The 21,835-nt window shown below is 42.7% G+C and overlaps 1 long non-coding RNA gene across 1 annotated transcript; it reads left to right on the forward strand.

The window, feature by feature from the left end:
• The first annotated feature begins 512 nt into the window (after positions 1 to 512).
• LOC145424257 (uncharacterized) lies at positions 513 to 21,237 on the forward strand. Its single transcript, XR_013905277.1, has 3 exons — positions 513 to 1,790; positions 14,817 to 15,122; positions 20,932 to 21,237. It is a non-coding gene; the product is annotated as an uncharacterized LOC145424257 (long non-coding RNA).
• The last annotated feature ends 598 nt before the right edge of the window (positions 21,238 to 21,835 follow it).

A 21,835-nucleotide genomic window follows, 5' to 3' on the forward strand; every position in this document is an offset into this window, starting at 1 on the left:
ATTGAAGTGTTTTTACAGCACAGTCACTGCCATAAAAAGTAGGTTTTGACAAAATAGTTCAACTTTGTTAAAACGTAGGATTTAATGCCACTGAGAAGAAGATATAAGGAACACGTTTTGTATAAAATGCAGCAAGGACATACTAATGATGCCCCTCCGAGCTGGAAGCAGCTTGCAGTGGCTCCAACTGCTCCCTGTGTAAATCTAAAATGATTAGAGGGCAGCAGCAAAGATTAGACAGTATTTCAGAGGGTATTACGTGTCCAGACATAACATTTATTAATTAAACTCTTGTGTTCCCTTTGAAGTTAGATAATATCTTACAGCAGCAGTTTGGAGGACGAGAACAGCCCCTGCAATGTTCTCCTGTTTCCTACAATAACTCACAATTTCATACTTTATCAGTGCAATCTGTCATTTCACTGCACAAAATTAGACTCCAGAGTTTGGGGGTTTTCAGTCCTCACTTTTCTAAGTGCTGACCTGATAGCAGAGGAGGATACTGGTGCACTCTGTTTCTCCAAATGGCGTTTTCTGCGACAGTCACTCAAAATTACATAAAGACATATTTTCTTATTTACCTCCAGCTGTACCTCGCTGTCCACACATTGTAGGTTTTATTTGCACAGGCGTCCACACAACAATTTGGTTTGTGGTTCGTAAAGCTGTTCGAGTGCGCGCCACCAATGTTCTGACTCAAGCTGTCACAGACTGACGTTTTTAGCCTTTATTGGGATACGACAGGAAAACTAGGAAGACACTCATGGAATTGCCTCAGGACACAATCAAACCTGTGCTTGGTGCAGGGTGATCCAGTAGGAGTCCCTCACCATCAGAAATAGACACGAGCAAAGGTTTGGCTGCTGTCGTTACTGTTGCAGAGCACGTAAGGACAGTCAACAGTAGTAATCAAGGAAATGTTGCAGTTGGTAGAGGATTACTTTTTGTTCTACGTTTAATTTTATGAAAGGTTGTATTAGTAACCAAACAATGCCATCCATCCATCTTCTGCCACTTATCCAGGTTGTGGGGAGAAGACTTCCTTCTTCTCAGCCACCTGCTTCAGCTCTTCCAGAGAAACATTAAGGTATTCCCAAGACAGTCGAGAGACCTAATCTCTCCACTGTATCCTGGGTCATCTTTGGGTGTCCTCCCAGCAAATCTTGCCCAAAACACCTCAAGTAGAAGGAATCCAGGACATGTTAGATGTCAAAATGATCTAAGTGAGAGCCCAGCCTTGGAAGGAAACATTCCCACTGCTTCTATCTCCCATCTCATTCTTTGTGTCACAGCCCATGGGGCCATAGGTGACAACAGGAATGTAGATTAACAGGTAAATCAAAAGCTCTCTCTTTACCTTAACAGACCGGTACAACAACTGAGGGCATCGCTCTAATCTGTCTGTCCATCTCCCCCTGCCCTCCTCCCTCACTCAGAAATAAGTACACCAGATACGTGAACTCCTTCACTTTGGGTTTTCTTTGTGAAACAATGAAAATGAGACAATCTCATAATTGAAGTATAGTCTGTATTTTATCTGTGAGCACCAGTGATTCGTTTTGTCATTCTGTGGCCTGCGACAGTCGATGCTGTAAATGGCTACTGCTCGCTGGCTTTGGGCACCCCGAGACAAGGCTGCTGAACGATGATGGGAGGAACATGCTGAGCTGTTTTAATGTTTTTCTGGCTTTCAGTGCATCAGTGTTAGCTTCAGAGATACATTACTCTGAAGTGATTGGTGCCTATAAACAAGGGTTTAATTGACCTGCAGCACCACGAGGCGTCCTGAGGTGAGTCCTGCATTGATACAACACTTTTCCATATTAATCTTTGACCAGCTAGTAAGTAGTAGTAAGCTAGTAAGGGGCGAACGTGGCTCAAGAGTTGGGCAGCCACCTTGTACTTGGAAGGTTCCCGGTTTGAGCCCTGGCTTGGACAGTCTTGGTCGTTGTGTCCTTGGGCAAGACACTTCACCCGTTGCCTACTGGAGGTGGTTGTAGCTGCCATCACCAGTGTGTGAATGTGTGTGTGAATGGGTGGATGACTGGATGTGTAAAGCGCTTTGGGGTCCTTAGGGACTAGTAAAGCTATACAAATACAGGCCATTTACCATTTAACCACAGGGGGCCGCAGTGTTTAGCAGCTGGAACAAAGAGATTTTTCTCATGAGTTTGTGCTCTTGTTGTAAAGTCGTCATCTCTGTGTTTCCCTGTTAAACTACTTCCTGTTTTAATTTGGAGGTCCTTTGTCTCACTGTCAGGGATTGGTTTCACCCTGTTTCCTGTGTCTCATGGCACACACACACTGATTAGCCCTCAGTGTGTTTCTTACATGACATCACTTGATGTGCACATTGTCCACCACATGTTATACAAGCACTGGTTGCTACAGAAGTGGTTTTTCCCTGTAGTTGTTCATGTTTGTCTGCAAATACTTGCTGAGCAACAGGAAAACATGAAGCTAATGGAGGTGGTTTGCATTCAGATGAAAGTTGCAGCATCTGCTGACCTGCCTGTTCTGTTTACCTTCTGTTGGACTTTTGCATTGTGGACGTTTCTCGGCCAAAATAAAGGCTTTCTCTGGGTTAACTCAGCCTGCCTGTCATTCTCTGCATTTGCTAACGAGGTCAGTATGTCAAGTCTATAACTTAAAAAATACATCACTTTGTTCGCTGCCCTCATGTGACCGAAAATACCAACAAACATCTATTAGCAGTTTAACTTTCTGCTAAAATATCTGCATGCCAAGCTGCTTGACTTCATTCAAGCAGCTTGGCATTGAATGAATGCCAGTCACTTCCACCTCCATGGAATTGACTGAAACACCCAAATTCACGATTTGGATGGGTGAGTGACCTCTGGCAATAAAGTGCATGAGAGATGTTTGGGAATTGTGCTCACATGCTATTGTGACCCTCATCACACTGGTTCATTTTTTTTAGGTTGTCATTTAAGTCTAGTCCAGTAACACAGCCTTTCAGCCTTCAGATGATATTTTTCGTAAACAGGAAAACTTGATCATGCTTGTAGAAATATTTCAATTTAAGCATCATTATTACTATAATCGTGCCCTTTGACAGCTGGGAGAGCATCCAGCCCCCTGTGACCCTAAGATGGATAAGCATGTTTTTCTGTTTCCATCTTTCTGACAAAAGTATAGGAAGATCATTGCATCCTCATGCCTGCCTACAAATGTCTTGGCTCAGCTGATTTTCTTATTTGGAAACAGTCTTCAGTAAAATCAGAGGGCACGTGGGCAGAGATTCAAGGAGCCGCCAACTGTGCTCTAGGACTGGCTGCGGTGACAAACTGCGGACAGCGTTTTCTTCAGATACTCAGAGGGAAGAAAACACTGGCTCAAAGAAAGTAAAAGTAAAACAAAATCTCTGTGTTGAGGTGAAGGCAAAAATGTACAAATGTTTATAAGACAAAGTCAAATGAAGCCTGACTGCAGTTTATTATCATCTAGCCTGAAAACTAGAAGCATTCATCGTGATTTCTGAGGAAAAAAGCTTCACTGGATGAAAGCAGACGTGGCACAAATACATGAAGCGATAACGTCTCTGCGTAAAACGACATGTTTCGGGGCACAAATGGATGCTCGTTACTCAAGCCAAGGTGCCGATGTCGTCTCTGTGTTTCATATTTTCCCACTGGACTTATTTGTTTGTTGAAACTGACGTGAAGCATTCAGAGTTTCCAGCAGACTGAGCCAGGATAAAACAAAGATGCAGGGTGAACGACCGGGATCAGAATCTCTTTTTCAGAGTCTGAAACCAAACATTTACTGAAATACCAAGCAGAGTGGATTTGCAGCACTTAGCTGCACATGGCCATGTTACAGTATATACACAACGTTTCACATTGTTTGTATGATGAGGTCTCGTTTTCTTTTAGAAAGAAAGTCATTGGACGGTAATGTTTTCCTTTTACGCCATGAACCAACATTCGTGCATATCAGGGCGCTAACGACACGGTGCCAAGCAGTTGAGTTTTCTTGTTTTCCCATGTGACTTAAATCAAGATATGTTCTTTCCAAAGGTAATTTTTCACTGAAAAACTCGGGGCTTTGTTTATTTTATTGTTGGTGGCAATCTCCCAACTCAATCTTTGGTCACATCTCTTCTTTGTGGAGATTTAAGGCCTTTAAAGAAACTTCTGCTAATGCAAAGATGACATTATTGGCTGAAAATTGGAGTGGTTTAACCCCCTGAGGATACCGACCGTCACTAACACACGTCTCAGATCCTCCACGTTCAGCGATTCGACAGATCCGTGCGAGACGGCAGAGTAGGAACTTATGGCAGTCGGGGACTAGAAGGACCAAAGGCAGCTGATCGCACAGACGTGGACGAACCAGTCAAAGGTCACTCAACAATCAGTTGACTGTAATCCACGAGGAAAGCGAAGAAGAGGATGCCGCAGACAGACATGGATGGGAGCTGCTGGGCGACGGCCACAGTAACAGAAGTGGAGACCAACCGTTGAAGGTGTGCTCCTCAAGGTGTAAAAGAGGACTGAGCAAGTAAGCAGCCCCCTGAGAGTGGCACTGCAATGGGACGCCACGAGTCCATTCATGAATATAGTGTTTGCAAAGAGGAAGCATTCAGCGAGCACAACATCAGTCATTAAGTGTCAGACCAATTAAAACGGGGCTACTGAGTACTGAGGCTCCACAGTGAGTAAAACACTCTGCTGACTCAATAACAGACAGGCAGACATGCTCACACTTATGGTCAGTTTTGAATCTCCAAGTAACCCTCAAAGCTTCTTTACTTTCCACACAGCTTGTGTGCCAGACAGTAAACAAAACATGTAAATAAAGAAAAACAAAAATAATAATCAAGCTTGCTTGCATTACCTAATTGAACGTAGTGCTCCACCTTTTGTGGGTTTCCTTCAGATTCAAGAGTCCACAATGGAGACGGCCGTAATGCCAGACTAAAGGTATTAAACACAGAAATGTTTTAACTAAAATGTGACACAGGTACAAATTTAATGCACAGGTACAAAACACAACCTGTACTTTTTCTAAATGTTCTTAATTATTTAAACATCTTCCAGTACCCTGCTCTGTCTGCACACTACGACCCGGGCTTGTTTATTTGTACTTTAATCTTAATAACTGTTCAGTACTCTGTTTTTATAACTGTTGTCCACGATGTAAATATTTGTTTCTGTAAACACTGTGTGTGTTTGTTTGTATTTGTGCTTTTTTCTTTGCTGCTGTTACAACCAAATTTCCCCTTGTGGGACAATTTAATTCAATTTTATTCATACAGCACCAAATCACAGTCGCGTCGAGGTGCTTTATATTGTACAGCAGATCGTACAATAATAGATACAGAGAAAACCCAACAATCATATGACCCCCTATGAGCAGCACTTTGGCGACAGTGGGAAGGAAAAACTCCCTTTTAACAGGAAGAAACGTCCAGCAGAACCAGGCTCAGGGAGGGGCGGGGCCATCTGCTGTGATTGGATGGAGTGAGAGAAGGAAGACAGGATAAAGGCATGCTGTGGAAGAGAGACAGAGGTTAATAACAACAATTATTTTAAGTAATTAAGCAAATATTTAAGGTCTTTGCTTTCAAAGAAATACATAAAGTAGCAGATATCAAGTCATACATCCCTAAAAATGAGGAAAATCCATTTTAATTATAGGTCACATCCAAGTTTTCTATGATGTTTTGTGACTGAGCAAATGCTGAAAATAAATATGACACATCATTTAAATTTGTTCACTTGTCAGGGAAAATATTGTCTTGCTTCTGTTTTTTCCTGCCTTCGTGGTTTGATATAGAACTGCTCAGTTTTAGGGCAGAAAGATCATGAGGTGAGGCTGATGAAAGGCCAGAGGAGACAGGCAGCAGCAGGGTGGGCTGAAGACGTGCCAGCCGGGATGCCATGCAGGCTGCTGTGCCAGGAAAAGAAGCCTACGCAAGAAACGTGGGAGGGAAACAAGCTTGCATGCACAGACACATATTTATGCACGCACTGGCTTTTCACTGAACAGAGGCATGAACCAAAAATTTGCAAGCATAAATGCAAAAACTGAACAGGCACATGCATACAAGGATTTCAGTGGACGCCCAGCTACACACTGAACGCGCGCGCACACACACACGCGCACACACACACACACACACACACACACACACACACACACACACACACACACACACACACACACACACACACACACACACACACACACACACACATAACCTATGCAAATAAGCTCCAGAGGCTCCATGGCATGTGGCAGATGCCCAGTTCTCCAGCCCACATCCTGTTTCCAGACCAAACCAGACCTCGCCTCCTCACCCAGGGCAGCAGCAGCAGCACATGAGAAAAATGACTCTGAAATATCAAATTTTTAAAAAAGAGTCTATCATCTCTGCTTCTGTGCCAGATCTCTTTCAGTTGATGTATGTTCCTGTGCATGTTTCTGGCTGTACAAACTTAAAGATGTTCAGAACCTCTAAGAGTGTTGGGGTTGTTTCAAGCATGGCGGAGGCTTGCTTTAATCGGACGGACATCGTTTAGTTAAAGGCGGCCATATTGCACGGTGCAGCTCCAGTTTGCAGCAACAGTTATTTCACTGACCGTTAAAGCACCTTTTCTGCAGCTGTACTCTATTGTTAGCCAGATACAGTGAAAGTAACTGGAATAGAGGCCAACACACACACACACACACACACACACACACACACACACACACACACACACACGCACAAACAGAAAGAGGCTGATAACTGTTTCGAGTGAAAATCGACACATGTGTTCCCCAAAGCTCAGGGACTTCTTGCTGTAAGCCTTTAAAGAGAGGGATTGTGTGTGATGCATGCTGCCCGGAGGGCTTGCTGTCAGACCTCTCACTCTGTTCTTTCCCATACTTCTCAGGCAGGAGGTCATCTGTAGCTCAGTTTATAAGAGACACCGCAGCCATATGTGTGTATGTTTCCAATGCCCTCACTTACTTTCTGTTTACTTTGACCTTTTTCTGTTTTCTTCATTTGTCTTTTTGCCAACAGACATTTTCATTTGTCATGGTAGCAAAAACACAGGTGAAACCAAGAACAATAACAATGGCTCAGTTAAATTTAAGCATCTCAGTTTATCCATGACAGTGAGTCATCACAGTGAGCTCCGTGATGATGTAAACATGTAAAATTAATGAACAGAGAGGCAGTGAAGTGAGGCAGATTAGCCACTGGGACAGATCACAGAGGCTTTTCTGTACCCTTCAACCAATACGCTCGTTCTATTAGCGATCCAGCTATAAATCGGCAGCAGTTGGGAATTTAAGAGGCCTCTGAAAGGGCAAAGAAAAACTGAGATATAAGGGACAAGGGTAAAAACTAGAAGGAGGTAGGAAATGGGAGGTGAGATAAAGGTAGTTATAGTGTGAAGTAAAGGTGTACAGCAAAGTGCCATGTAGGGAGGAGTGAGCAGGCAGGGAAACAGATGAGAAAAAGCTGCATGGCTCTTCCCAGCGGCCCTGCCTGTATGAGGGGCTCAGGGGGGAAAATCCTCAGGGACTAACTGAACTATTTGCTCTTCTGCCGCCACATCTGGATGACACACCACTGCCCAGCATCAAAGGAAAGGACGCGGTGGACAGCTAGACAGGTGCTGGAAGAGTGTGCCACACATACTGTACACAGATATAGATACAGTACACATGCACACTTATGTACAAACGCTGCCAGCTTTTTAATTTTGTGCCAGACACTACATTTTTATTCTAATGGGATGTGACGACCTTCTGCACCTGTTTATCCTTCAGACGAGCACAAAAGAGAAGAGTTAGTGAAACACGAAGGTGGATGCCATTAAATAAATACATAAGAAGGGTGGTTCAGTCAAGCAGCAGCCTCTGTGCCTGGAAAATGAAGCTAATGCAAAAACCGCAGTTCCTAGAATGGCCACTTGAGGCTGGCTATAAAACGTGAGAGGCCATCAGGCAAAACATTTATTCTCTGACTGGTTGGCAAAGAAGGTGCTGCACCAAAAGATGCCACACTGCTGCCAGCAAACACTTGCCAACTGCTAACTGAGAGGCAGGAAAACTTGGAAAAGTGTACCGCAAACCAGAAATAGAGAAGGTTTGCCTTCAAAGTAAAAGCTTTGCCTTTTATTTTGAAAGGCAAAAAACCTCAATTTCTAGTTTGTGCCATGCTTTCCAGTTTCACTGGACAGTGTTTGTAGACAAGTCCATTCAAGCTACAATCGTAGCAGGTTTTTGGTAACCGCGTGGGGAACAAATGTTTTTCTCTAGCTGCCAGAGGAGGACAGAGGGGGGCACTGACTGGTCTGCAGCTCTCTGTGACTGCAGCTTTAGCAACCATTTTCCCACTCCACCACTTTTCCAAGTTTTCTCCATTAAAGTATCAGAAAATCAACACAGATCAAAGATCCGAGGGATCAATGCTTTTTTTGTTATGCTACATCACAGACGGACTCATTTCTGAAGTCTGGCTACAGCTGTGTTTCTTTCACACAGCTGTAGCCAGACACAGAGCTCAAATGTGTCTTTTAGCCCTAAAAATGTAACGTAGCCGTCACCTGTAGTGCAGTTATAAAGGCTTAAAAACCGCTGTCAGTTTTATTCATCCCACTGTACTTTGAGTAACATTTCAAAATGTTTCATAGTAACATTTTACAGTGCTTCATTAAACATGACCAAAATAGTGAGCTGGTTTTAAGGCTGGTCTTGTGGTCCAGTTCTTTGAGTGAGCATCTAGTATTTTATTTGTATGTTGGAGCAATAAAAAGTTTCATGACATCGGAAAAGCAAAGAAATAAAACAAAGCTTTGATAGTAAAACAGACTTGACCTGCCATTGATGGGTCAGAAACTCCCCACCTGGGCCCTCCTCCAATGCCTCAACATCTTTTCGTTTTGTTAAATCAAAAGTTAGGGAGCTTTGGAAAGTAAAGAATGAGTCCTTCCTGGGTTCTGATTGTACCGGCTCTTTCTGCGGGTGTGATGACATTAATAGATTTTCTGTAACCTCTGCCTATTTTCTGCTTTTCCCAATCTATCACTTCAACACGTGGATGCTGCACAGGTTAAACTAATCACTGCGCTACGCTACAGGAGGCTCTCCGAAGCACATGTTGGACTGAGCACCCAGTGGGGTACTCGGAGCAGAGCGTTCCCCAGACAGACATTCCCAGGTCCCCCCCACCCCCGGCCCGGCGCTGCTCCTCTGCCTGCCGCCGGTGATGGATGGGCTGTGAGGGATGATGAATCGGCTCCTGTCAGGTCCTCAACACATCCTCATCTGGGATTCAGCCATAAGGAGAGAGCAGCAACACCACCATCACCCTGCATTGTACTTTAAAATGCAGCTTCGCCTTGAGACAAAACGATCACTGACACACTGCATCACGAGGCTGCGCGGGAATAATGTGTGTAAATGCTGATGCGAGGTTGTTGCTCTTAATGACGGCAGCTGAACTGAAATACTGGGTTGAAAAAAAATTGACCGTGCGATACAGTTTCAACCCCGGAGAAATTACAAACACATTTAACCCGCTCTTTGTGGAAACAATACCTTTGCAGCGCCTCATCCTAACCACCAAGAAAGTACCTACCTCACACTTACACTACACATTACATGCTTTAACTCGTCAGCCCGTCTGGTGTCCAAGCCTCTGTAATGCAACATGCATGATGCGTCAGCAGTACTGGAACTGCAGGAGAAACCAGGAAAGTAGCATTGATTCTGCATATTCAGAAACCTGTTCATAGATATTATACGTCTCTGGCCCTTTTATTAGGTATACCAGTTCAACTGCTCAGTGAAGCAAAGTTCTAATCATCCAAATCACATGTCAGTGAATTTAGGCTTCTAGACATGAAAGCTGAAACTGAGCATCAGGAAAAAAAGGTGTTTTGAGTGACTTTGAATGTGGCATGGTTGTTGGTGCCAGATGGGCTGGTCTGAGTATTTCAGAAACTGCTGATCTGCTGGGATTTTTCCACACTAAGGTCCACAGAGACTGATGGGAAAAGAGAAAATATCCTTTTAGTGAAAACGCCTCAGAGGAAAACAGCCAAACCTCTTCAATCCAACAGTAAGTGAAATAACCACTCATTATAGTCGAGGCATGGAGAAGAGCATCTCTGAACACACAACAAGTAAACATGGACCCAGATGTGCTGCAGCAGAAGCAGAAGACCACAATGAGCACCGCTCCAGTCAGCAAGGAGCAGGAAGCTGAGGCTCATGGAAATGAAAGGACGGAAAATTGGCACAAGGTCGCCTCATCTGATGAATCTCCATTTCTGCTGCAGCAGTCAGATGGTGGCGTCAGAATTTGGCATAAACATGATATGGGGATATTTTCTCTGCACACTTTGGGTATTGTTGATGAGCATATTTGTTCCTTTATGACCACAGTGCACCCATCCTCTGCTTCCAGCAGGATAACACAGCAAAGTTAAATAATCTCAGACTGGTTTCTTGAACATAACGATGACTTTACTGTCATCTCATTCCAGTACAGCACCTTTGGGATGTGGCGTAACAGGATCATGGATCATTGATGCGAAGCCAGCAGATCTGCAGCAACTGTGTGATGCTATTGTATCAATATGGACCAAAATCTCCGAGGCGTGCTTCTTGAATCTGTGTCGGGAAGAGCTAAAGCAGTGCTGGAGCCAACAGGGCCAACCCAGTCTGAGCGAGGTGTGCCTAATAATGTGGCTGGTGGATGTCATGTTTGGTAAAGCTGCAGAGTTAGATAAAACCTTTCTTCATTAATATTATACTGCAGATAATCAGTTCGTGTGGTGGCTGGTGAGTGTGTCATATATAAAATGATATGACAGCTAACTTGGCTCACATGAAGGATCAGCTTCGACTTTACTGTTTGAACCTCATCTTTCTCCGCTTTCCTCACTCATTTCATCACATTTTCTTCATTTCCTGTGTGCAGTAAGTAGATGGATGTGAGTTTTGGCTGGGGCCTGGGTGTTATCTGTGCTGAGTGAGAGAAGGGCTTCAAAGCCAGCAGATTTTGAGCTCTTTCAGACCACAGAGTCTCACTGTTATCCTGAGTGCTGTTTCCCACTGAGGTGGTCAGCTGGCTTTATGAGAGTCAGCAGCACAGATGTTTCGTGTTTGCGTGGGGAGATCAGGTTAGCGCGCCGTGCTGATATCGTGTAAGCAGCTAGATCGATAATCTGCGGGTCAGTGCTGAGATATCCACTGAGAGAGATAGAGTCAGAGGGAGGCGAGTCTTATTTCACACAAAAGTCAGTGAAAGTGCGAATAAAAGCAGAAGGAAACCATTCGTGCTCAGCTGCGTGCGCTGGTCCACATTACTTCCTTCTTCCTCCCTCACATTCTTGCATCTGTCAAACACCAGCCAATATTTATATTCATAACAAACAATGACTCTGAGAGCAAAGGAGAAAATGATGCAGAATAACTCAGGGAGTGTGGCTCGGGAAGCAGATACCCCGCTGTAGCAGCCATGCTGTGATGGGCTGCTGGCAGATATTGGACTTATAAACCTCATAAACCTTCACTGGCAAGCTGAAGAGAAGACAACAAAGCCTCCAGCAGTCCACTCAGCCCCTCGTATCATCCTTACAGTAGCACGCCCAATTACAAACCAGATGCAGCAAAAGCTCAGAGATCAGGGCTTCCTGATTGGAGCAAATTAACGTCTCACGTTTGAGTCGGGCTTTTGATTGAAGTTCTGCTGAGCTGATCTGAGGGCTAACTCTGTGTCACCCTGTCTTGAGTGGTGGAGGCGGGCAGTATTTATAGAGATGGCCAGACTGAAACCATTACTTACATGAGGATGTGCAGACGCAGTGCATGGCAAATAGCTGTAGGCCATATCGTAAATATTTTCCTCCCTCTATCATTTTCATGTGCAGGCACGAGAGCCACTGTGAGGACTCGTGTATAAAAAGCCTTTTTGCATCTTAAACATTTTGTTTAATTGCTGACAAAGCCCAGAAGCTAATTACATTTTAATTGGGTTAAAACTGCTCTGCTAGAAAACGGTGGTTACTGGATATAACCCCTGTGCTACGAGTACCAGAGCAGGTACGAGTATGAGTAAGATTTATCTTGGCTTAGACCCTCGCTGTAACAGGTCTGATGGTGCCAATCTTACCCACATGTTTTGGACTTTCTCTGCCCTGGCAAATCTTTGGGAGGTTTTCTGCACTCTGAACAAGGCTCTCAACCCCCTACTTGCTCTCTTTGGTACAGTGGGTGAGGATGATGAGAATATTACCTAGGCGTGCCATTTTGATGAGGTGGAAGGCCACTGCCCCATCCACCCACGTTCAGTGGTTGATCTCATGTCGTGCCTCAGTCTGGAAAAGATCCACTGCTTCATCCAGAACCAAAAGGGCACATTTGATCAAATCTGGGGTCATTTACTGTCAAACTTCTCTAACCTTCGATTTAAGGATGTTCCTGCTGACTCTGCTTATTCCACAGAGGCCTGATGTGTGTCTGTGTTAACAGGAACATGAAGCTCAGTGATGCTGCAGCTGACTCTGTGCTTTGTAAGGAAAGGGTTTGTTAGTATCAATCGGCGCTCCTGGGTTGTGTTTTTTGTGTTAATTTCTTTGTTTGTTTTCTTTTTTCTTCACCTGTGTTCTAACATGAGAAGTTCTGTTTTGTATTCAGTGTAACCAGATTCTGTGTTTCCCTTTTCTTTTCTTTTTGTCGTTCACTGTATCCACTCACTAAAAATATTTTGAGTTACAAAGGCAGCCTATTCACAATAACAGCCTTTTGTTTCTTGTCTTTTTTTTTCTGCATATGAACTTGGATCTAAAGAATATTGAACAGTTGCTATTTTAAATAAATGCAGGGAACAGAAGGTTTGACAACTACAATAATTGTCCAAGCTGCAAAAATGAGAAAAAGCATCACGCTAACACACGCTAGATACTGATATTGTCCTTGTGTTCATAATCTGAACCAACCTTATATGTGTACACATGTTTTTTATTTGTTCTCAATGCACTTAACAGAACAGACAACCACAAAAGCAGAGATTAGCAGTTTGACACATACAAGAACAACAACGAAGCGCCAAAGATGTTGGAATAAATCAGGGATGGATACCTGGTTACGTTTTATATAAACAGTATTTAAAATAGTAATAGTAAATATAGTGTTAATCAATATACTGATTTTAAATTGCACATTACTACCAAAACAACTTTGTTGCTTTGACGCGTCATTTCAGAGAAGGTGCTCATTGCAGCTATAAATCCGACCATAGTTGGACTGATTTAATACAGCTGCTCTTTGCTTTTAGTCTTTACGGTTGTCACGGTTTGTGGAGACAGACCGTGCGGAGATGTGTGTGGTGGACCCAGGTGCAAACACAAGTGAGGATACGGGAGTGAACTTAAACAAAAGCGAGCCTGTTATTGTGGCTGATGATCACGAAAGAAACAAACAAGAATGAGGGCAGCAGAAGAGCAATAACTAAACAGAAACCTAAACAAACTGTGAAAGCTAACTATGGCTGTGACTCTGACTATGGCGAGAAAAACAGACGACCTGACGACGAACAAAGGAAGACTGAGGACTTAAATACACACACGAGGTGATCAGGGGAGGTGGAGACACACGAGAACACAGCTGACTAGAATGAAACATACAGGAGAGAGTAACACTAACTACAATGAACAAAGGACACCAGACTCTTCCAAAATAAAACAGGAAACATGTGAAGAAGACAAACTTGATAACATAAGACATGCAGTCAAAGCAGCCTCACAGACAAAGGGTGAGGGAAACGTAAGTACAGGGGAAGAAAATACAAGAGGATTCGAAATAGACAAACGAGCTTAGGTAATCTAATGAACTTGAAAATGAACCATAAACATCAAACATTACCTAAAACTTAAAACGCTGGGTCAAAGACCCAGGATCGTGACAACGGTAAGCTACGTGAACCTTAAACATCAGGTGTGAGGTTTGGCTAGTAAATGATATCAAACTTAATCAATAAAGTCTCAGCATGAACTGTTCACTCAGGCTCTTAATTGGGAAGAAAATAATGTGTCTGTATCAGACAATAACACTGTGGAATTCTTCAGTGTCTTGCACAACTGTTTGAGATTGCTTCACTTCCCCTTTGCTTGGACCCGAAACCTTCACCTCACATACACATATTTCTTTAAGTTGTTTGTCCAGGCCTGTAGTTCTCTATATGCAGCATGACTCAAATTGCCCCCCTCTGCCACTCCAAAAAAAGAAAACCTAAGGATAGTAATAGAAGTATAATAAGTGTTTTCCATGACACACTGCTTCACGTGACAGTGTGTCTGCTGGAAGAAACAACAGCCCACTGTAATGATAACGTATGACCAGACACTGAGCGCATGCCACTCTGATCCCAGTCCTGATTCCTGCTTCTCTCCCGACATCCAAACAGCCTAAACCTCGCCGGCAATCAGACGGCAATCAGCCAAAGCAAACAGCGGGAGGGTGAGCAATGGTCGGACAGTGCTCCCACAGGCCTGATGGGACCTCTGGATGGGGCGGCCTCATGACTAATTGGTGTTTGAGATCAATCACAGCCAGCACACTTCCTACTCCTGTGGGTCGTCTAAATGGCTCTATTCTCCCTGCTCTCTCCCTTCCTCTCTCTCCCTCAAGGGTCTCCAACCCCCCTTCAGTCTGTCCGTCTGGAGGGAGGCACCGTGGGAGTTTAATTGCTTCGTATTTTCCATGAAACCAAGTTCATTACATTAACAGCTCCGACCCACGCTGCATACTTTCAACCTGCTGCAATTTGTTTTTGTATTTATTAGGCTGGCAGACAGGCAGCTTCCCGCTCAGCTGGGCGACGCAACGAAATTACGGATGGGTGAGGGAGAAGGTCAGAGGGCGCTCGGCAGGCGCAGGCATCCATTGTGATGCACCAGCCAGGCAGATGAAAACATGACGGAGACGCGAGCGAGGAGGAGATCAGGGCCGCTCTGTTCGAGATGCAAAAGCACGAAGCAGCGAAGGAACGAGGAGGGGAAGGTCGGAGGCAGTGCTATCTCCAAGTGTAAACATCAGTTTTAGGGGGGGTGGAGGACACTTCCCGAATAAATTGTCAGCGGTATAAACAGGTAAACAAAGCAGAGAAAACTTTTATCCCGACTGTAATCTTCCTAATACGTCAACCACTACAGGATTATTTCTGTCACTTGAATGAATCGCTTCATTTGCACGATGACTATTGACAATAAATGAGCTGATTATATGTATTGTAATGTTAATGATGGTTAGAAATTACAGTGATAAACCTGCAGAGGTTTTATTTGCCTCAGCCAGCCAAGCAGCCACATCATTAGGGAATATTACATTGGACCCCCATTTGCCTTCAGAGCTGCCTTAATGCTTCGTAGCACAGAAGCATTCCTCACAGATTTTGGTCCATATTGACATGATAGCATCACATAGTTGCTGCAGCTTTGTTGGCTTCACATCAGGGACACAAGCCAACAAATCTCCTGTTCCACCACATCCCAAAAGGTGCTTTACTCAATGGAGATCTGCAGACTGTGGAGGCCTTTTATATACAGTGAACTCATGTCATGTGGTCTTCTGCTGCTGTAGCCCGACTCCTCCAAAGCACTGTGTACTCAGAGATGCTCTTCTGCAAATCTTGGTGGTACCACGTGGTTATTCCACTTACTGTTGTCCTCCTATCAGTTGAAAGCAGTCTGGCAATTCTCCTCTGACCTGTGGCATCAACAGGATCACTTGACCCAGATAACTGCTGCTCATTCTAAACTTTAGAGATGGCTGTGTGGGAAAATCACACCAAATCAGCTGTTTCTGAAATACTCAAACCAACACATTCAAAGTGAATTAAATCACCTTTCTTCCCTGTTCCGATGCTTTAATGTACCTAATTAAGCGGCCGGCCAGTGTATAATATTAATGGGACAACTTTAAGTGATAAACAGAGATGGACAGTAACGCGTTACTGTAATCCGATTACTTTTTTCAAGTAACGAGTAAAGTAAGGGATTACTATTGCAAAAACGGTAATTAGATTACCGTTACTTTCCCGTAGGAACGCTGCGTTACTGCGTTACTAAAACCGTGATTTTTTGCGAGAATGTCTCATGACAGTGACGTAAGCGAGTGCGACGTTAGTGACAACAGCTGTGTGCAGATCAACAATGGATCATATATCGAGTGCAGAGAGAGTATGAGCGTGCAGCGTTTACAGCGTGGAAGTACTGACCTTACTTTGAGTTTGATTCCATAAAAAGGGACAAAAACATTAGTGTCCGCTGTGCGTGGGAAGAAAACTTCTTTTTACAGCGAAAAACCCCTAAACTTCCAACAAGCACCGAGTAGCTACGACGTAATGGGAAACTCACAGAGAAACTCGCGGATTCTTCCACTGACCGCAGCACACCTGCACCAGGGTAAACCTCCGCCTGCCCCACTCCTGCTTTACAGGTGAAAATAGAGCAACAGGACCGCTGAGTCTTTGACTTTATTTATTTTCTGCTGTGTTTTACTTGCATCTATTTGAAAGACTGAGTGTAAACACAAAAAATATTTTATTTTATGAGCTGGAATGTGCAGAAAATAGGTTTAAATGTTAAACTAATTTCTTCCAGTCAGAGAATGTTGCATATAATTAAATGTTTGCTTGATGCATAAAGTTAAAAGATTAAAACTAATAAAACAAGTTTTAAAAAGAGACTTTTCCATCTGATTACATTTTGTATGATGGATTATGCAGAAAAAGTAGAATTGGGCTGAAAGATCTATCGCTTTATCACCTACTCAGGTTGTAAATCGTGTTTTTAAAAAGTAACTAAGTAATTAATTACTTTTGAAAATAAGTAATCAGTAAAGTAACGGGATTACTTTTTGGGGGAAGTAATCTATAATTAGTTACTAATTAGTTTTTTCAAGTAACTTGACCAACACTGGTGATAAACGTGAAGCAGCTCGGAAAGACTTTAGCTTTACAGATTTGGTTCACTGTCGCTACCGATAGAAGCTAATTTTAAACAGCAGGCAGTTTTCTAAGCAGATCGAAGCTCTAAAAAACCAAATCCCAACTTATAAAACACATTTTTAAAGAAGTGCTGCGCTTTAAACGAACAGTTACACAGTAAAATAAGAGACGTCATACATACACAAACTCATATCGACAAACACAACAGCAGTCTAAATTACCTACGATCTCCTGCTTTGTTAAAAGTCAGAGAATAAAAACGAGTTTTAAGGCGTACTTCAAAAATGTGCTCAGTGCGGAGCAGCCTAACATGCAAAGGTACTTCCATACGTTGTGAAATGAGTTACGTCGTGTGTAATGAGGGAACTTCTAGTAAGAAGGTGAGCAGCAGCATTTTGGACCAGCTGAAGGTGTTCAAAGGAAGGCCTGATTTATACGATCATAAAGGGCATTACAGTAAAAACACGTACGACTCTCGCATGTTTAAGACTCGTTTGACCAAACACTAAACAACAGGTGAATATTCATTTTTTAAGCTGCTAGCTTCCAAGCAGAGAGTCTGTGTAATCTCTCTTTGTGCTAATTTTGGCAGTTTTTAAGTTTTCTTCATGCATCCTGATTGCTACACGCAGCACCTTTAGTTAAACCAAAGAAAGTCATCTCAGTACAGCTCGGCTGATGCAACATATTTCCTGCTGTGAGAGCGATGTTCTGAACTGTTACTGTGCAGAGTTCACGCGAGCTAGATATTGTTTCTGCTGATTATTATTTTAAAAATGTATTATTTATTTCTAGCAAATTGTTGAACGAGACTAAAACAGAGCAGCCAGATAGATGCTTTCCCGTCCTGATGTCGGACAGAGCGAGTCGACAGTTTTCACTCTTGCATGAACCACTGATCACTGAAACACCTTTTAATAACCACGACTTCATTAATAATTAATTATTTTGAATTTAATCAGTGAAATTAAGGAATTTACTTTAATATTGTGGCCTTTATTAAAGCCCTTTATTGAGTCCACATACCATGACTGTATTTTTGACTGATGTATCATTGAGTCGCTTCAACTTTTAAAGTTGATTTTATGCAAGATTTGACAAAAAGTGATCAAGTCAGTAAAGATGGGCCACAAAAAACAAAGTACATCAACATGGAAGCAACTCTGAGTGTCTTTGACGCTCGATCCTCCAGGTTTCTGAGATCAGGCTTCTCGGTCACACATCACAGATCAGTGTTGGCAGACAACACATCGGCTTGGTCCAGCTATTGATCTGTGGTTCAACACAAACTATTCTTAAAAGAAACAAAACTACGACTACCTTTACATGGAAAGCTGCAAAAACATTTCCCACTTGACCTGAGTATGAGTGAGACACACATCCCCAACTGACGTCTTTATTTTTAGCTTGTTAGTGAAAAACTGATTCAAGTCAAATGAATCCATCCAAACAAAAAGGAATGAACGACTCATATTGTGTAAGCTTTAAATACAAAAAGAATAACAAAAGAAAAAAATTACATGACCCACGAAAATTACAAAATACATCCTCCCCTCAAAATTTTGTGTGACCACTGCAAAGTGGACAGATGGTCGTGGGAGATAATTCCACAGCGGCCTCTAATGTGGCAGAAACAAACCCCACTCTACACAATACATTTCCATCGTTACACACAAGGGTGATTGCCACATGCAGCATATGCAAAAAGACACACCCATGTCTCCATTCATGAATTTCTCTTTGTTCCGCCTCCCAAAATGTAAAGTTTACACTGTACAGATAGTAGTTCACATTACACGCGCCTCTTGCTCAAGCCCAGAGTTCCCAGTTTGCCACACACGCATGTTGCACCCACACGGTTGCATAGTATTTGGGAGGCGCACAAATCTAAAAATAATATTCTAAGAATCTGGATTACAAAAGTGTGAATCAGCCACAAATCCCTCAGAGTAGTAAATCAGAGACAATATGTACCCCTTCGCCTTGTGCAATGATGCTGCAAGATCAGCTAATCTGAAACAGCAATGCCCGTGATCGTCTGAGACTCAGAGAAGGAAACAAAGGCTAAAAAAAGGCAGAAACTCTGAGAGAAGAAAGGAGAAAGCAAACACTCTGATCTGCTGAAAGACTTAAGAGGAAGTTAACTGCAGAAACGGAGACGATGGGAAGAAAGAGAGAGAGAGAGACGGGGAGATTGGTTGAAGCAACCAGCCAGCAAGAGTGAGCGTCTCTGAAAGTGGATATGAAGGCGGATGAGCCACGCCAACCTCCTCTGACTGCATTAACGAAACCTAATGGAACGGCTGGCTCCGAGAGGCCTCGTCATCCATTATCTGACTGTTGCCCTGCGCAACCGAAGAGGCTCAGGGTCTGGGTGGCTGCAACTCAGCTGTCATACACCATTTTCTCCTTTTTCCTGTCTTATTTCCACTGGTCCTAATGAAAATGACCAATAGTCAATTGCCTGTTACATAAAGAAAACAGGGTATTATTGCATCCACCAGGCCACAAATCACTGTAAATCAGCAGGAGGAGAAAAGAGAAGGATGGCCTGTTTTCTACATGTAGTAGAACCACGAGGTCTTTATAGTCAAATATATGATGTCACAGTAAATGCGGCACCTATGGCACGGCCCTGCCAGCACTGGTGGTTATTAAGTGTTTTATTTTAGATTCAGGTGCTCTGTGAATCCTGGTATTTGTTTAATCTTATTAATTTATGTTCGTAAGATTTCATTTTACTGATTTATTTATCTGTTTTCAACCGAGTTTGTGTGTTTGTTTGGTTTAAGCTTTTATTCAAGGTTCAAGGTTCTTTATTTGTCACATGCATAGTTATACAAGTATAACACACAGTGAAATGTAGCCTGACACGCTCCTCGACATGTGCAAAAATGGGGGTGAGGTGGGGGGGGGGGGGGGGGGGTGTAGAGGAAGAACATTATATATATATATATATATATAGTATATACATTGGGTGAATATAATATTACAAGACGTCTTTATCAGAGCTGTGAACTGAAGCATGTAGCTTCAGCTTGTTCTGAAGGTTATTCCATGATCATTTGTTATAATTAATAATGAAATATTATTAAATAAATTGGAGATATTTAAAATAAGTGAAAGCATTCAGAAATTACTGAACAATCGGGCAACAATTTGTGAAGATGGGAGAAGAGAAATGTGAATATTTAGAGGTTGTGGGTGGCGTCCCACAGGGGTCCGTGTTGGGGCCAAAGGCATTTATTATGCACATAAATGATTTATGTTAAGTGTCTGATTTGCCAACAATACAAATATCTTGGATCTGATTAGAATTTACAGCAACCTTTGAATTCGTTCACCTCAGAGATTAATAAAATATTTTATGGTTTGAAAAAAATAAGTCAGCGTTAAATCGGAATAAGACAAAAATGCTGCTATAGTAAAACATAGTGTCAACGTAGAACGTGAATTTATTTAGTCAGAAGTGGGACATGTTAACGAGCAAAGCACGTAATAAATGAGAAATCATTCACATTCTTTACTGGTGCTTCCGCTTTATAACTCCTTTATGACTGCAGTTTGAAATGTTGTAAAAGTGAGAAAAACAGCTGTGAACTGCTGATATTGTTGGATTTGTTGAACACACTAATTTTCTGTTGTTACAGTCAAAAACTGTAAAATTCAAAACCACACAAACAACAGAATAAAATAAAGTAAAAACGAAGCTTGGAAACAAACGTTAAACAGCTGAATAGAAATACAATGATATTATTGTTACCAGGTAAGGAGACACACAGGTGTCCAATCAGGTTAGTTTGTGAACTGCATGTTGGATGTATGTGTGTGTATAGACTTGTGTATGCTTATGTATGCATACGTGAGCTGCTTAGTTCATAATTCATGTGCTGCTCCTTTTCAACAATGTAAATTTTCTGCCTATTTTTTATTACATGTTCAAAATCAAGCGATCAATCGATCAGCCAAAGAGGAGCCGTCTAATGTGAGGCCAATCACAGCAGCAGTCTGTGAGCGTTTGCAGGGCTAAGAAGGGCGTCTCTTTATGCTTCCTGACAGCCAAGAAACCAGCCAAAGTACACAGTGATGACTGGACAACTAGTTTGACATGAAAAATAAAGACGTGTGATGCACAGTTAGACAATGTGTGTAAATGATTTCACCATAATCAAGAATATTTAGGATTAACGCCTGTACAAGTGTATTCCTGGGTGCTACATTAGAAGAAGGCCGTATTTCCATAATAAAACTCTAAGTGCTCAATATGCAGACTAACGAGAAGTCCCTCCTCAGTTAAGCCTCCTCTTGGTGTATAAAGAAGGTAATGTGATTAGACATTGAATATATATATTGAATAAAGTTGGGTTGTAGACAGTGTGACTGCACATATCAGTAAGACTAATAAAGGAAGATGGACTTTAGCTACTCTTAAAGCTCCATGAGGCTCACAATGGGCTGTCATATCATGGACCTCTGCACTTATTCTCACATTTATCCATCGGATGGGATCTTGTTGTTTTCCAGGCTTCTGCTCATTAACAAGGGGATTACAGCCGGTGGTGTTTTAAGGGTTGAATGTACCCAGACGAGCTGCTCCGAGGGTTTAGTCAGACAGACCACCATTGTGCCGTAATAGTGGTGTCTGTGTGGGGAACTCTGGCCCGAGAGCGCTCCCCCTTACAGTGTATCTTTGGCATTCTGCAGTGCTGACCTTGTCGTTGAAGCACTTCAGTGTGACCATGTGGTGAGAAAATGACAGCATCCTCTGAGAATGGGACGGGGGGGCTGCTACGTACACAGGCATGCTACACAGAAGTTGCTTACTTACAGCTCGGTAGATAATCTTTCGTTAAT

The sequence above is a fragment of the Astatotilapia calliptera genome, chromosome 23 (genome assembly GCF_964374335.1).
Source record: "Astatotilapia calliptera chromosome 23, fAstCal68.1, whole genome shotgun sequence".
Taxonomy (NCBI): Eukaryota; Metazoa; Chordata; class Actinopteri; order Cichliformes; family Cichlidae; genus Astatotilapia; species Astatotilapia calliptera.